The 18,006-nt window shown below is 40.2% G+C and overlaps 2 pseudogenes; one reads left to right on the top strand and one right to left on the bottom strand.

Moving 5' to 3' along the window:
• Positions 1–714: 714 nt before the first annotated feature.
• Positions 715–1,137, bottom strand: LOC112622200 (annotated as a pseudogene).
• A 2,406-nt stretch (positions 1,138–3,543) lies between these two features.
• On the top strand, positions 3,544–11,356 carry LOC112622180 (annotated as a pseudogene).
• The last annotated feature ends 6,650 nt before the right edge of the window (positions 11,357–18,006 follow it).

Genomic DNA, 18,006 nt, shown 5'->3' with positions numbered 1-18,006 from the left:
GGATTCAATCAGTATGGTTACTGTAAGGTCACGGGAGGAAGTGCTTTTTGCTCTTGTTTTGCCATTGTACTCTTCATATGTCCTGTAGACACTATGAATAAAGGTTTGTCTCTACTCAAGTACAACAACAATACTAAAAGCAAACTACTGCAGCTCTCAATAGCTCATCAACAAAAGGGATATTAACTGGTTAAAAAAAAAACAGGCACTGCATAAAAAAAGATGGAAGCAAACTAAATGCCTATATGCGAAGGGAGAGGGGGGCGGGAAAAAGAGAAGAGTGAAGGAAAGATGCATGCACTTTTTCCTCCCAACCATGTGCTACAAAAGGAAGACTAAATGAGCCAAGTAAATGCTCAAAATGCTGAAAATACATTAATCAGAGATTGTACAACTGGCACCTTGCTTAATATTAACATATTTTAGTAATCAATATTCCATTAATTGCTAAGACAAAGTGATGCCCAACTTGGCATGCCCCCTCCCCCCAGTTTCAAGGTATCATGCAAATCATTATTGTGCTGCAATTATGTTGCCAGATAAGGGTTGGTTACATACAGTGGTTAACATACAAATGATCCATTGGGCAAAGAGGAATCATGACATTAGAAAATAGCTAAAGAAAAATTAGCTACCATCTGTAGTTTGGTAGCACTGTGACCACAATTAGGGTTGTTGATGAAGACAGTTGCTAGGTAGATGGGGAGAGGCTGCTTACACACCAGACCTCCTCAGGTATAAAGCAAATTCATATGCTTTCTTGTTAAGTGTGCCTCCGTGGACACCTTCCTTTCCCGTGACTATAACCAGTGCTCTACCAGCTCTGCTGACAGCAACATGGTATGTTGGCTCCCTGCCTTGACTCTTTGTCCGGATGTCCATTGTGCAGTCACCATCGACGTATAGACTATCTCTGATCAGTGAGCATTTCTTCGCGCCAAGAGTCAAACCGTTGGTAAAGAAACCTTCCCAGTCTTTTCCTACAATCATATCTATTTCTATTGGCATAATGCTCTGAAAGATGCCCCCGGCCGTGGCTGCCCGGACGTATTTGGCATCGCAGTAGCCGACAATGGCGGCCTCCTGACAGCAGCCATCGCACATCAGATTATCCATGTAGCTCTGCCAACCGGCCATCTTCGAGCCCTTCGCACTGCAGCGCAGACCACCACAAGTTAACAGTTTTAAAGAAAAGATTCAACATATAAATTTATCTGGAAAGGCCAGGGGAGGGGTGAGGTTGGCTAGAGACATGATTAATTCAGAGACTCAAATTTGTCATCAGAGCTCTGTATTTCTAAAGAAGATAGTCAATATCAGCTTATCAGCTCCAGCTTCTCTATTATCCTACCTTAACAGCTTCAGCAGAAAAATAGACATCTTTCTCACAATGTTCATAAATAAAGAACCAGAGAAGATGACCTTTGGACTAATACCTGTTGTTAGGGAGACATGGTACAGTGTGGGAAACCCTGATTGGTCAGGGCTGGGTCATGTTATTTCCTCATCCCCTGGTCCATCATATTATTTCTTAAGTTATTTAAAGTCATGGCTATTATTTTTATTTTAGTTGACATAATTGTACATATTAATATAGTACAGTGTGATATTTTGATACATGAATACAATGTGTAATAAGCAAATCAGGGTACTTAGCACACTCATCACATCAAACATTTACCATTTCTTTATGATGGAAACATTCAAAATCAAATCAAAAAGATAATCCACCACAATCAAATGGGTTTCATACCAGGGAAGCAGGGATGGTTGAACACACACAAGTCAATAAATGTGACACACCACATAAACATAATTGAAAACAAAAATCACTTGATCATCTCAATAGATGCAAAAAAAAGCATTCAACAAAATCTGGCATCCCTTTATGATTAAAGCTCTCAACAAAATCGGCATACAAGGAACATACCTCAATGTAATAAAAGCTATTTATGACAAACCCACAGCCAACATAATACTGAATGAGGAAAAATTGAAAGCATTCTCTCTGAGAACTGGAAAAAGACAAGGATGCCCACTCTCACCACTTCTCTTCAACACAGTCCTGGAAGTCCTAGCCAGAGCAATCAGACAAGAGAAAGAAATAAAGGGCATCCAAATATGTAAAGAAGAAGCCAAACTGTCACTGTTTGCTGATATGATTGTATACCTAGAAAACTCTAACAACTCCTCCAAAAAGCTCCTAAAACTGATACAAAGAATTCTGCAACATTTCCGGATACAAAATTAATGTACACAAATCAGTAGCTCTCCTATACTCTAACAGCGACCAGGCTGAGAATAAAATCGAGAACTCAATCCCTTTTTCAATAGCTGCAAAACAAAACAAAACAAAACAAAACCACTTAGAAATATACCTAACCTAAGGAGATGAAAGACCTCTATGAGGAAAACTACAAAACACTGCTGAAACAGGCTGGGCGTGGTGGCTTACGCCTGTAATCCCAGCACTTTGGGAGACCGAGGTGGGCGGATCACGAGGTCAGGAGATCGAGACTATCCTGGCTAACATGGTGAAACCCCGTCTCTACTAAAAATACAAAAATTAGCCGGGCATGGTGGCAGGTGCCTGTAGTCCCAGCTACTCGGGAGGCTGAGGCAGGAGAAGGGTGTGAACCCAGGAAGCAGAACAGGACATGCAGGGCCCCGGTGTCTCGGCTGTGGGCAATGATCTTACAGAGCCTTTTCTCCATTTCGATGACCTTGAGCATGTCCAGCTCTTTGCCCCATTTTCCTCACTTTGTACCCATCTATCTGCCTTCCCTTTTAAATTTTCAAACAAAGCTCTTTATTTCTGATACATTATCATATATATGTATAAGGTATAATATATAACATATATTCACTGTGGAAACATTATAAAATGCTGTCAAAGATAAATGACAAATTAAAAATAACCTGTAAACCTTACACCAGAGATATTTTGTTGCATTTCCTTTTAGTCTGTTTTGTATCCTCCTCCTGCTGCTGCCTGAGTGCTTCTCTCTCTCCGTGGATGAGCACAGACCTTAGTGACTCCAGCCCTCACTTTCCAGATGTCAGTTCACTCTCGCACCTCCTGAGGGGGCTACTTCTCACTTTATTTCCCTCCTCACACCCCTCCAATCCTGTCCCACTCCTCACTCTTAGACAATGAGGTTATTTCTTTTTTCACTCAGGAAAAAAAAAAAGGACTCGAGTGAGAAGAACGTTATCATCCCATGACAACCCTGTCTCCACCTGTCTCCTGGGTCTTCCCACTAGTGATGACGGATGGTCCTCAGCTCCTGTCTAAGGCCACAAGATCCACCCGTCTCCCCTAGATCAGTCTCCCCTCTCTACTGGCTCATTCATTTCTGCATACAAACATGCTGTAATATTTCCCATTAACACAAACAAAACTCAACTAAATAAATAAAAATAAAATCCTAACCAAAAAAAAAAATCCATTTCCTGGGCTGCCGCTGCAGAGCAGAGCCACCACCGGGTAAGAGCAACTGCTGCCACCCAGGACTAGGCCCTCAGGGAGGAGGAGGCAAGAAGATGGTGGACGACCCCAGTGCTGCCGATAGGAATGTGGAGATCTGGAAGATGAAGAAGCTCAGTAAAAGCCTGGAGGTGGCCCGCAGCAATGGCACCAGCATGATATCACTGATCATTCCTCCTAAAGACCAGATTTCACGAGTGTCAAAAATGTTAGCAGATGAGTTTGGATCTGCATCTAACATTAAGTCACAAGTAAACTGCCTTTCAGTCCTGGGAGCCATCACATCTGTACAACAAAGACTCAGACTTCATAACAAAGTACCTCCAAATGGTCTGGCTGTTTACTGTGGAACAATAGTAACAGAAGGAGGAAAGGAAAAGAAAGTTAACATTGATTTTGAACCTTTCAAACCAATTAATACGTCATACTATTTGTGTGACAACAAATTCCATACAGAGGCTCTTACAGCACTACTTTCAGATGACAGCAAGTTTGGATTCATTGTAATAGATGGTAGTGGTGCACTTTTTGGAACACTCCAAGGAAACACAAAAGAAGTCCTGCAAAAATTCACTGTGGATCTCCCAAAGAAACATGGTAGAGGAGGTCAGTCAGCCTTGTGTTTTGCCCGTTTAAGAATGGGAAAGCGATCTAACAATGTTCAGAAAGTAGCAGAGAACGCTGTGCAGCTGTTTATTTCTGGGGACGAAGGGAAGATTGCTAGTCTAGTTTTAGCTGGATCCACTGACTTTAAAACTGAACTAAATCACTATGATACGTTTGATCAGAGGTTACAATCGAAAGTTTTAAAATTAGTTGATAGGCCTGGCGCAGTGGCTCACGACTGTAATCCCAGCACTTTGGGAGGCCGAGGTGGGTGGATCATGAGGTCAGGAGATCAAGACCATCCTGGCTAACACGGTGAAACCCCGTCTCTACTAAAAATACAAAAACAGAGGACCCAGAGCAAGAAGGCCAAATAGGAACAGCTCCAGTCTCCAGCTTCCAGTGTGAGCGACACAGAAGACGGGTGATTTCTGCATTTTCAACTGAGGTACCAGGTTCATCTCACTGGGGAGTGTCAGACAATCGGTGCTGGTCAGCTGGTGCAGCCCGACCAGCAAGAGCTGAAGCAGGACGAGGCATCGCCTCACCTGGGAAGTACAAGGAGGAAGGGAATCCCTTTTCCTGGCCAGGGGAACTGAGACACACAACACCTGGAAAATCGGGTAACTCCCACCCTAATACTGCGCTTTACCAAGGGTCTTAGCAAACAGCACACCAGGAGATTATATCCCACACCTGGCCAGAAGGGTCCCACACCCATGGAGCCTCCCTCATTGCTAGCACAGCAGTCTGTGATCTAACTGCAAGGCAGCAGCAAGGCTGGGGGAGGGGCGCCCACCATTGCTGAGGCTTAAGTAGGTAAACAAAGCCCCCAGGAAGCTCGAACTGGGTGAAGCCCACAGCAGCTCAAGGAGGCCTGCCCGTCTCTGTAGACTCTACCTCTGGGGACAGCGCACAGCTAAACAAAAAGCAGCAGAAACCTCTGCAGATGCAAATGACCCTGTCTGACAGCTTTGAAGAGAGCAGTGGATCTCCCAACATGGAGGGTGAGATCTGAGAACAGACAGACTGCCTGCTCAAGTGGGTCCCTGACCCCTGAGTAGCCTAACTGGGAGACATACCCCACTAGGTGCAGACCGACACCCCACACCTCACATGGCGGGGTACACCCCTGAGACGAAGCTTCCAGAGCAAGAATCAGACAAGAATACTTGCTGTTTGGCAATATTCTATCTTCTGCAGCCTCCACTGCTGATACCCAGGCAAACAGGGTCTGGAGTGGACCTCAAGCAATGTCCAACAGACCTACAGCTGAGGGTCCTGACTGTTAGAAGGAAAACTAACAAACAGAAAGGACACCCACACCAAAACCCCATCAGTACATCACCATCATCAAAGACTAAAGGCAGATAAAACCACAAAGATGGAGAAAAAGCAGGGTAGAAAAGCTGGAAATTCAAAAAATACGAGTGCATCTCCCCCTCCAAAGGAACACAGCTCATTGCCTGCAACGGATCAAAGCTGGATGGAGAATGACTTTGATGAGTTGAGAGAAGAAGGCTTCAGTCCATCAAACTTGTCAGAGCTAAAGGAGGAATTACGTACCCAGCGCAAAGAAACTAAAAATCTTGAAAAAAGAATGGAAGAATGGATAACTAGAAAAATCAATGCAGAGAAGGCCATAAAAGAACTGACAGAGATAAAAACCATGACATGAGAAATATGTGACAAATGCACAAGCTTCAGTAACTGACTCGATCAACTGGAAGAAAGAGTATCAGCAATTAAGGATCAAATGAATGAAATGAAGTGAGAAGAGAAGTCTAAAGAAAAAAGAGGAAAAAGAAATGAACAAAGTCTTCAAGAAGTATGGGGTTATGTGAAAAGACCAAATCTACATCTGATTGGGGTGCCTGAAAGTGAGGGGGAAAATGGAACCAAGTTGGAAAACACTCTTCAGGATATCATCCAGGAAAACTTTCCCAACCTAGTAAGGCAGGCCAACATTCAAATTCAGGAAATACAGAGAATGCCACAAAGATACTCCTTGAGAAGAGCAGCTCCAAGACACATAATTGTCAGATTCACCAAAGTTGAAATGAAGGAAAAAATGTTAAGGGCAGCCAGAGAGAAAGGTCAGGTTACCCACAAAGGGAAGCCCATCAGACTAACAGCAGATCTCTCAGCAGAAACTACAAGCCAGAAGAGAGTGGGGGCCAATATTCAACATCCTTAAAGAAAAGAATTTTAAACCCAGAATTTCATATCCAGCCAAACTAAGTTTCATAACTGAAGGAGAAATAAAATCCTTTACAGACAAGCAAATGCTGAGAGATTTTGTCACCACCAGGCCGGCCCTACAAGAGACCCTGAAGGAAGCACTAAACATGGAAAGGAACAACTGGTACCAGCCATTGCAAAAACATGCCAAAATGTAAAGACCATCGATGCTAGGAAGAAACTGCATCAACTAACAAGCAAAATAACCAGCTAATATCACAATGACAGGATCAAGTTCACACATAACAATATTAATCTTAAATGTAAATGGACTAAATGGTCCAATTAAAAGACACAGACTAGCAAATTGGATAAAGAGTCAAGACCCATCAGTTTGCTGTATTCAGGAGACCCATCTCACGTGCAGAGACACACATAGGCTCAAAATAAAGAGATGGAGGAAGATCTACCAAGCAAATGGAGAACAAAAAAAAGCAGGGGTTGCAATCCTAGTCTCTGATAAAACAGACTTTAAACCATCAAAGATCAAAAGAGACAAAGAAGGCCATTACATAATGGTAAATGGATCAATTCAACAGGAAGAGCTAACTATCTTAAATATATATGCACCCAATACAGGAGCACCCAGATTCATAAAGCAAGTCCTTAGAGACTTACAAAGAGACTTAGACTCCCATACAATAATAATGGGAGACTTCAACACCCCACTGTCAACATTAGACAGATCAACAAGACAGAAAGTTAACAAGGATATCCAGAAATTGAACTCAACTCTGCACCAAGCGGACCTAATAGACATCTACAGAACTCTCCACCCCAAATCAACAGAATATACATTCTTCTCAGCACCACATCACACTTATTCCAAAATTGACCACATAATTGGAAGTAAAGCACTCCTCAGCAAATGTACAAGAACAGAAATTATAACAAACTGTCTCTCAGACCACAGTGCAATCAAACTAGAACTCAGGACTAAGAAACTCAATCAAAACCGCTCAACTACATGGAAACTGAATAACCTGCTCCTGAATGACTACTGGGTCCATAAAGAAATGAAGGCAGAAATAAAGATGTTCTTTGAAACCAATGAGAACAAAGATACAACGTACAAGAATCTCTGGGACACATTTAAAGCAGTGTGTAGAGGGAAATTTATAGCACTAAATGCCCACAAGAGAAAGCTGGAAAGATCTAAAATTGACACTCTAACATCACAATTGAAAGAACTACAGAAGCAAGAGCAACCACATTCAAAAGCTAGCAGAAGGCAAGAAATAACTAAGATCAGAGCAGAACTGAAGGAGATAGAGACACAAAAAACCCTCCAAAAAATCAAAGAATCCAGGAGCTGGTTTTTTGAAAAGATCAACAAAATTGATAGACTGCTAGCAAGACTAATAAAGAAGAAAAGAGAGAAGAATCAAATAGATGTAATAAAAAATGATAAAGGGGATATCACCACCGACCCCACAGAAATACAAACTACCATCAGAGAATACTATAAACACCTCTATGCAAATAAACTAGAAAATCTAGAAGAAATGGATAATTTCCTGGACACTTACACTCTCCCAAGACTAAACCAGGAACGAGTTGAATCCCTGAATAGACCAAAAGCAGGCTCTGAAATTGAGGCAATAATTAATAGCCTACCAACCAAAAAAAGTCCAGGACCAGACGGATTCACAGCTGAATTCTACCAGAGGCACAAGAAGGAGCTGGTACCATTCCTTCTGAAACTATTCCAATCAATAGAAAAAGAGGGAATCCTCTCTAACTCATTTTATGAGGCCAACATCAGCCTGATACCAAAGCCTGGCAGAGACACAACAAAAAAAGAGAATTTTAGACCAATATCCCTGACGAACATTGATGCAAAAATCCTCAATAAAATACTGGCAAACCGAATCCAGCAGCACATCAAAAAGCTTATCCACCATGATCAAGTGGGCTTCATCCATGGGATGCAAGGCTGGTTCAACATATGCAAATCAATAAATGTAATCCAGCATATAAACAGAACCAAAGACAAAAACCACATGATTATCTCAATAGATGCAGAAAAGGCCTTTGTCAAAATTCAGCAGCCCTTCATGCTAAAAACTCTCAACAAATTCGGTATTGATGGAATGTATCTCAAAATAATAAGAGCTATTTATGACAAACCCACAGTCAATATCATACTGAATGGGCAAATACTGGAAGCATTCCTTTGAAAACTGGCACAAGACAGGGATGCCCTCTCTCACCACTCCTATTCAACATAGTGTTGGAAGTTCTGGCTAGGGCAATCAGGCAAGAGAAAGTAATAAAGAGTATTCAGTTAGGAAAAGAAGAAGTCAAATTGTCCCTGTTTGCAGAGGACATGATTGTATATTTAGAAAACCCCATTGTCTCAGCCCAAAATCTACTTAAGCTGATAAGCAACTTCAGCAAAGTCTCAGGATACAAAATTAATGTGCAAAAATCACAAGCATTCTTATACACCAGTAACAGACAAACAGAGAGCCAAATCATGAATGAACTTCCATTCACAATTGCTTCAAAGAGAATAAAATACCTAGGAATCCAACTTACAAGGGATGTAAAGGACCTCTTCAAGGAGAACTACAAACCACTGCTCAGTGAAATAAAAGAGGATACAAACAAATGGAAGAACATACCATGCTCATGGATACGAAGAATCAATATTGTGAAAATGGCCATACTGCCCAAGGTAATTTATAGATTCAATGCTATCCCCATCAAGCTACCAACGACTTTCTTCACAGAATTGGAAAAAACTGCTTTAAAGTTCATATGGAACCAAAAAAGAGCCCACATTGCTAAGACAATCCTAAGTCAAAAGAACAAAGCTGGAGGCATCACGCTACCTGACTTCAAACTATACTACAAGGCTACAGTAACCAAAACAGCATGGTACTGGTACCAAAACAGAGATATCAACCAATGGAACAGAACAGAGTCCTCAGAAATAATACCACACATCTACAGCCATCTGATCTTTGACAAACCTGACAAAAACAAGAAACGGGGAAAGGATTTCCTCTTTAATAAATGGTGCTGGGAAAATTGGCTAGCCATAAGTAGAAAGCTAAAACTGGATCCTTTCCTTACTCCTTATACGAAAATTAATTCAAGATGGATTAGAGACTTAAATATTAGACCTAATACTATAAGAACCCTAGAAGAAAACCTAGGTAATATCATTCAGGACATAGGCATGGGCAAGGACTTCATGTCTAAAACACCAAAAGCAATGGCAACAAAAGCCAAAATTGACAAATGGGATCTAATTAAACTAAAGAGCTTCTGCACAGCAAAAGAAACTACCATCAGAGTGAACAGGCAACCTACAGAATGGGAGAAAATTTTTGCAATCTACTCATCTGACAAAGGGCTAACATCCAGAACCTACAAAGAACTCAAACAAATTTACAAGAAAAAAACAAACAACCCCATCAAAAAGTAGGCAAAGGATATGAACAGACATTTCTCAAAAGAAGACATGCATACAGCCAACAGACACATGAAAAAATGCTCGTCATCACTGGCCATCAGAGAAATGCAAATCAAAACCACAATGAGATACCATCTCACACCAGTTAGAATGGCAATCATTAAAAAGTCAGGAAACAACAGGTGCTGGAGACAATGTGGAGAAATAGGAACACTATTAAACTGTTGGTGGGATTGCAAACTAGTTCAACCATTGTGGAAAACAGTATGGCGATTCCTCAAGGATCTAGAACTAGAAATACCATATGACCCAGCCATCCCATTACTGGGTATATACCCAAAGGATTATAAATCATGCTGCTATGAAGACACATGCACACGTATGTTTATTGTGGCACTATTCACAATAGCAAAGACTTGGAATCAACCCAAATGTCCATCAGTGACAGACTGGATTAAGAAAATGTGGCACATATACACCATGGAATACTATGCAGCCATAAAAAAGGATGAGTTTGTGTCCTTTGTAGGGACATGGATGCAGCTGGAAACCATCATTCTCAGCAAACTATTGCAAGAACAGAAAACCAAACACCCCATGTTCTCACTCATAGGTGGAAATTGTACAATGAGATCACTTGGACTCGGGAAGGGGAACATCACACACCGGGGCCTATTATGGGGTGGCCGGGGGGGATGGCATTGGAAGTTATACCTGATGTACATGACGAGTTGATGGGTGCTGACGAGTTGATGGGTGCAGCACACCAACATGGGGCAAGTATACATATGTAACAAACCTGCACATTGTGCACATGTACCCTAGAACTTAAGAGTATAATTAAAAAAAATATATATATATATACACAAAAAAACAAAATCAGCCGGGCGCGGTGGCAGACGCCTGTAGTCCCAACTACTCAGGAGGCTGAGGCAGGAGAATGGCGTGAACCCAGGAAGCCGAGCTTGCAGTGAGCCAAGATGGCGCCACTGCACTCCAGCCTGGGCGACAGCGCGAGACTCTGTCTCAAAAAAAAAAAAAAAGGTTGATATATCCTATAGTGGTGAAAATTGATTCAACCAAGCTGTTGAGTTATCTACTGAATTCCTCTCCAAAGTGAAATTTATTCAAAAGAAGAAATTAATAGGATGATACATTGATGAAATCAGCCAGGACACAGGCAGGTACTGTTTTGGCATTGAAGATACACTAAAGGCTTTGGAAATGGGAGCTGCAGAAATTTTAATAGCCTATGAAAATCTGAATATAATGAGATACGTTCTTCATTGCCAAGGCACAGAAAGGAGAAAATTCTCTGTCTAACTCCAGAGCAAGTAAAGGATAAATCTCATTTCACAGACAAAGAGACCGGACGGGAACATGAGCTTATCGAGAGCATGCCCCTGTTGGAATGGTTTGCTAACAACTATAAAAAAGTTGGAGTTACGTTGGAAATTGTCACATATAAATCACAAGAAGAGTCTCAGTTTGTGAAAGGATTTGGTGGAATTGAAGGTTTCTTGCGGTACCAAGTAGATTTCCAAAGAATGGAATACCAAGAAGGAGACGATGAAGTTTTTTACCTTGATGACTACTAGGTAGTTGACATGGGTCCGGCAAAACAGTGCCTCACTCTCCAGCATCCAACCCAAGAAGCATACTCATGGTGGAATCCAAACAGATCCTTGCCTTACAACTGGAACATTTCCAGAACTTAATCCATGAGCACTGGATATTGAAAAGAAAACTGAAACAAAACCAGACCCAGCCCTACACTTTGGTTTGTGATGGTGTCAGCCCAGCAGCCTACCACTAAATTCCTAAATGCCACTTTGGACTAATTTTTAAAAGAATCCCAGTTTTTACTTTTACTCAATGGTGAAATTGGCTGCTCTTGTATTTTATTTAAAAAATGATTTTTTTAACCTTTATACAAAGAAACAAAAATACTTTAACTGCTGTAAACCTTCAAAAGTTAATAGAAGTGAGATCATACTGGTTTCTTATTTTGATTGGAGAGAAATTAAATTGCTGCATTTCGCAGTGACCCATTTACATGGCATTCTCAGCTTAGACTGCATGAGAAGAAATATATGTGGTGAAATGTTGGAACCATTTCTCTCTTGGTCTCTGTTTAATGTTGAAAGGGTGAGCTAATAGGAGGCAATTTCAACTTCACTCCCTCACGCTACCCCTTCCCCCTCCAGGCTGGCCATTTCAAGGATGCAAATTGCATTGCAAAATCAAACTGAATCATGAAGCATTTGGGCCAGTGCACTGTTTACTTCCATCTGTTTGCAGACACATTTGTGCCTGGTGTTTGGGAGCTCTTTGTATCAACGTTCTGAAAAGGGTCCCTATAACCTTAACCTACTCGAAACCAGTTTGGGATGAATATGATGGGGCTTCTGTGCTATTGCTGGGATTGGGAGAAATAAAACATGCAATTTAAGTGGAAGCGAAAAAATTAAAAATAAAATATATAAATCCATTGCCTGATTCCATGTCTCCCTCCAATTACTGCCCCATTTCTCTGGTACTCCTCATAGAATAATTCCTGAGTCAATTGTCTCATGATGTTTTTAACATATCAAATGGATTTATGGACAGTGTTTCAAAAGTCAAATACTTCTACAAGGCTTGTTATGAACACAGATGTCCCCAATCTTTCATGTACACCATCTCCTGAATCCTAGAGGCAATCTACTTTATTTATTTTGCCTAATTTTTTGATGGTTACATCTGTGCCTCCAAATAGTGTGTTATAGTGCTGTTTTGTTTTTCACTCTTATGTATCATCGTTAGTGTATAGCTCCCTTTCATATAACCCTGTCCTCTCAATATAGTCATTTTATAATTTTGGTTAGCTGGGTGTTCACTATTTATATTATTATGACCACAGAAATGCTATTCACAGCTAGACTAGGAAATGCTATTCACAATTAGATTAGGAAATGCTATTCACAAGGATTATTTTCCTTCCTTGAATTGACTTTTTAATTTCCCTGGAATTAATAAATGTTTTATCCCTTCATGTGCTCAATTTTCTGTTGTACTCATTATAAAATCTCTTCCAAATTTCCCTCCTGGGCCTCTGCTGTAGTTTGAATGTGTCCCCCAAAGTTCATGTGTTGGAAACTTGATTCCCAATGCAGTGATATTGGAAAATAAGGCCTAACAGAAGCTGTCTGAGTCATGAGGGCAGAGCCCTCATAAATTAATATCATTATTGTGGGAATGAGCACACAATAATGATATTGTCTTCTCTCTTGCCCTTGACCCACTTGCCATATGAAGACCCAGCAAGAAGGCTCCTGCCAAATGCTGGTGACTTGATCTTGGATTCCCAGCCTTCAGAACTGAGAAAACAAATTTCTGTTCTTCATAACTGACCCAGACTATGGCATTCTGTTATAGCAGTATAAATGAACTAAGACAGTCTCCATGAATATATTCAACCATGTCCCATGTTCTACCAACCTCATCTTTGTGAAGACACTTCCCTCAGTCCCGCCACCGGTGGACTGGTGCATGCACATCTGGGCTGACTTCCAAGATCTTCTTCACCTCATCCTGGGCATCCTTCTGCTTCTCTCTTGTGTTGGCTCTCCTACTGCCTGGATCCCATGTGTCCCCTTTTTTGGTTTTCTCCATCATTTTTGTTTCTCATTTCATCTAGCAGTATCCTAAGGGAACGTGGAAAGTAAAATCTGAAACCCTAAGCTTCTGAAAATGTCTTTAGTCTACCCTAGCACTTATTCCAACCTGGACTTGGTATGGAATTCCATATTGAAAACATTTTTGCTAGGAATTTCCATGACATTCCATCAACATTTTTTAGCTTCCAATGTTGTTTTTCTTGCCTTTTGATGTTTTTGGGATTTCTTCTTTTCCACCCACCTTCTAAAATTTCATTGTGATGTGTCTTGGTGTGGGTCTGTTTTCATCTACTATAGTAAGAACTTGGTTGGGGCCATTACAAGTAAAATTTTTGTCTGTAAACTTGTAGAGATTTTTTTGATTTTAAATAATTTCTATCTTTCCATTCTTTTAGAATTTGCAGTTGCTGGAAATCCTTGATAGCCTAGTATTCGTATAGTTCTTCTGTCTTTCTTGACATTGCTTTTCCATTTTTAATATTTAGTGGTAGTACAAATTTACTCTTCCAAGTCATCTATTGAAATACTTATTTAAATGATCACTTTTTGATTTCCAAGAGTTCTTTTTGGTTCTCTGATTATATATAATTTTATAAAATCCTATTCATCATTTATAAATGCCATATCTTACTATTTCTTTTAGGTATGATTAGGTATTATATCTATTTAGGTATTATATCTATTAGGTATTAATGGTGGCAGTGGACCTGTTAGATCTCCTGGTTATCTGCTTTCATGATACCATGAACTTTTCTTCACCACACTTAGCTCAGCAGTAATTTTATATTTATCTTTGTAAGTTCTGTTAAATGTGCATCTCCTTCACGACAGTGCAAACATCAAATTGCCAGCACCCTACTTTTGCTCTTTACTGTATCTTCATGGTCTAGTAGATCACATGATTCATCAGAGGTCTTGAAATACATGCCGGATGAGGAAATGTAAGTGTGGTTAGGCAGGGAATTCACACTTCTTTGATGAACTCCCCTTGATGTTCTCCCGAGCAATGCATCTCATGACCTCCTGTCATAGAACATTCAGGGACATTGAAAGAGTTAACTGTCATGGGATACAGAGTCATATCCACCACCAGATGGACAGGGAATCAATGAAAGATGATTCCATTAAGAGAAAATTCCCTGGGTCCACTCCACCTCCACCACCTGCTTAACCTCTCTGAGTCTCCCTTTTCCTGTCTATACAAAGATATCACATATTGAGTTTCCTGTGGGTTTGCGTTGAGGTCAGATTTGACTCTCTCAGTAAAAAACATGGTATCATACCCTGAGGTATATTAAGCGTTCTGCTACTCATAGCTACTATCCCTATATTGATTACAGCACTTGGATTGTTTCCATCATTTTGCTTTTATAAACCAAAATTCAAAAAACATTCTTGAACATATATTTTTTAGAATGTGTGCTGTTATCTTCTTAGGAAAAATTCTTGAAAGAGAAATATCTGTATTGAAATGTAAGCCCATTTACATTGTTAACATGTTTTGCAAATGTCCCTTCTAGAAATTTGTACCCCAGTTTTTCATCAGCCTTTATGACAGCGTATTTTCCCTACCTCTGGCTAATATGCTCATCATTTACTTTCACATATTTCAAACTGACAGATTTTAATTTTCATTCCCATTTCTTTTTTATATATATATATGTAGTTTAAGTTCTAGGGTACATGTGCACAACGTGCAGGTTTGTTACATATGTACACATGTGCCATGTTGGTGTGCTGCACCCATTAACTCGTCATTTACATTAGGTATATCTCCTAATGCTATCCCTGTTCCCCCCACACAATAGGCCCCGGTGTGTGATGTTCCCCTTCCTGTGCCCAAGTGATCTCATTGTTCAATTCCCACCTATGAGCGAGAACATGCAGTGTTTGGTTTTCTGTTCTTTTGATAGTTTGCTGAGAATGATGGTTTCCAGCTATATCCATGTCCCTACAAAGGACACAAACTCATCCTTTTATGACTGCATAGTATTCCATTGTGTGTATGTGCCACATTTTCTTAATCCAGTCTGTCACTGATGGACATTTGGGTTGATTCCAAGTCTTTGCTATTGTGAATAGTGCCACAATAAACATACGTGTGCATGTGTCTTTGTAGCAGCATGATTTCATTCCCATTTCTAATGTCATGTTCTCATTTTTCCTCATATTCATGAATCATAGAGTATATTGTCTGATATTTGATTTATTCTTTTCCATGTTGCTTTCCAATATTCTTTATTATTTTCCAGTTGGGATGTAGGTACTTAAAAAATGTTGAATTTAACTAAGGAAAAAAAAAGCAGCTCTTGATATCTGACATTGACAGAAGGTTTCAGTGCTGTTAGAAGCTGTCCTATTGCTCACCACTAGGCCATATTATTCTTTTCCTGGACATAAACCATATTACAAAACAACATTAGACAAGGACACTCTGGGAACATGATAAAGCAAGACAAAATAGGGGCACTGTATAATTTAGTGTAAGCACAGACAAAAACCAAGGCACTGTGCAACTCACAAAATACCAAACCTCTTCCCCTGCTGGCTAATATGAGTGATGGCTGTTTCTTTACCAACCACAACTTTATCCTTGTTCTGCTCTGCATTTATTATGGGTAAGATTTATTGAAACAGTCATAAAAATGTTCCTGCTTCTTGATAACACCAAATCTAGATGAACTCCTACTTCCTTAGCTCTCCCCAAAAACATCCACTCAAAGACCAAATCCTATACTGCATTCTTTCTAATACCCTCATGTTAAGATGGTGTGCATTCTCTTCTGTGGCAACAAATATAAACCCCAGTTGTTCAACTACAGGTGTTCCTGGTGGTCTTTGGCTGAAAGACATTGAAATATGCTACCTTTCGTCTTTCCAATTTTTTTACATGTCTTTAAATTTGATCACCAGCATATGTTTGTATATTTGTAAGTTTGTGGTTGACATAGAGAAGTTTTATTTTTTATTTATGGCTTTTCATCTTTGGGTCATGCTTAGAGAATCCTTTTGTACTTCACGATTGTAAAACTTAACATATATTTTCATCCAGGTACAGACGATATGAAGAGAGGGAAGTCCCTGAGTGAAGAGAAACACAGAGATATGTTTGATTTGGGGAGAAAGCTGGGGGTGAAAGCTGGGGCTAATGAGCAAGAAGCAAAGAGTTCTAAGGTGGAGTTTTAACATTTAAAACCTGGTCAGGTGTGGTGGCTCATGCCTGTAATCCTAGCACTCTTGGAGGGCAAGGTGGGCAGATCACTTGAGGTCAGGAGTTCAAGACCAGCCTGGTCAACGTGGTGTATTTACCAAAAAATACAAAAACTAGCCAAGTGTGGTGGCGCATGCCTGTAGTCCCAGCTACTTGGGAGGCTGAGGTGGAAGAATCGCTTGAACCCAGGAGGCGGAGGTTGCAGTGAGCCATGATTGCCCCACTGCACTCCAGCCTGGGTGGCAGAATAAGACTCTGTCTCAAAAAAGAAAAAGAAAAAATTTAAAACTTTTGCTTATAATTTTAAAATATGTCTACAAAGCCTATGAGATATTTTACATGGCACCTTCAATAAATACTTTCTCTTGAGCTAAGTAATGACTTATATATCTCCTTGTGTTCATCAGGTTATAGAAAACAATAATACCAAGAGTCTTAACGAAATATAGACAAGGATTAGCTCTGGTGATAGGCATTTTTGAAAATGTATGACCTTGAGTTGATAAATCATGCTTTGGTAATCTGTATGTACACTCTAATTGTTAAAATACATATTGAACTTCCTTAGGCCTGCTGTATTTTAGGGATATGTCTAAGACCCACATAACCAAATCCAAGGGTTCTATGTGAAGGTAATTTTAATGTATTTCAATCTAGGAGTCAAAACGTATCTTTTCTGTGGGGGAGATTGAAAACTAAGAGCACTCTAGATAAACACTATCAAAAATGGTAACTACTAGCTACACATGGCTATTTATATTTCAATTAATTGAATAAAACTTTAAAAAATCAACTGTCACACTATCCACATTCCAAGTGCTCAATACCCACATGTAACTAGTGGCTCCCATATTGGACAGTGCAGATATAGATCAACTTCATCATCACAGAATGTTCTGTTAAACAGCTCTACTGCCATAGACATTTTTATGCTCCTCTCAAAAGAAAACCTAATCCCCAGTGAGATAGTATTTGGAAGTGGGTTTTAGAGGAAGTGATTACGTCATGAGGTCAGAACTCCCATGAATTGAACTCGTACCCTTATAAAAGAGATTCTAGAAAGTTGTCTTGCCCCTTCTGCCATGGGAGGGTGCAGTGAAAGGACAGCTATGAGGAAGCAGGCCCTCACCAGACACAGAGTTAGATGACATCTTGATATTGGACCTCCTAGCCTCCAGCGATGTGAGAAATACCTTTCTTTTGCTTATAAGCCACCTAATCTAGGGTATTTTGTTATAGCAGCCTGATGGATTAAGGTAACTGCTCTTGGTGCTATGTGGGCCTCAAGTCAAGTGCATTAGACGCATTTAAAATCAAAGGGTGACTGGTTGTGTTGGCTTACGCCTGTAATTCCAGCACTTTGGGAGGCCAAAGCAGG

The sequence above is a fragment of the Theropithecus gelada genome, chromosome 4 (genome assembly GCF_003255815.1).
Source record: "Theropithecus gelada isolate Dixy chromosome 4, Tgel_1.0, whole genome shotgun sequence".
Lineage (NCBI taxonomy): Eukaryota > Metazoa > Chordata > Mammalia > Primates > Cercopithecidae > Theropithecus > Theropithecus gelada.
This window is presented reverse-complemented; position numbering and strand designations above follow the sequence as displayed.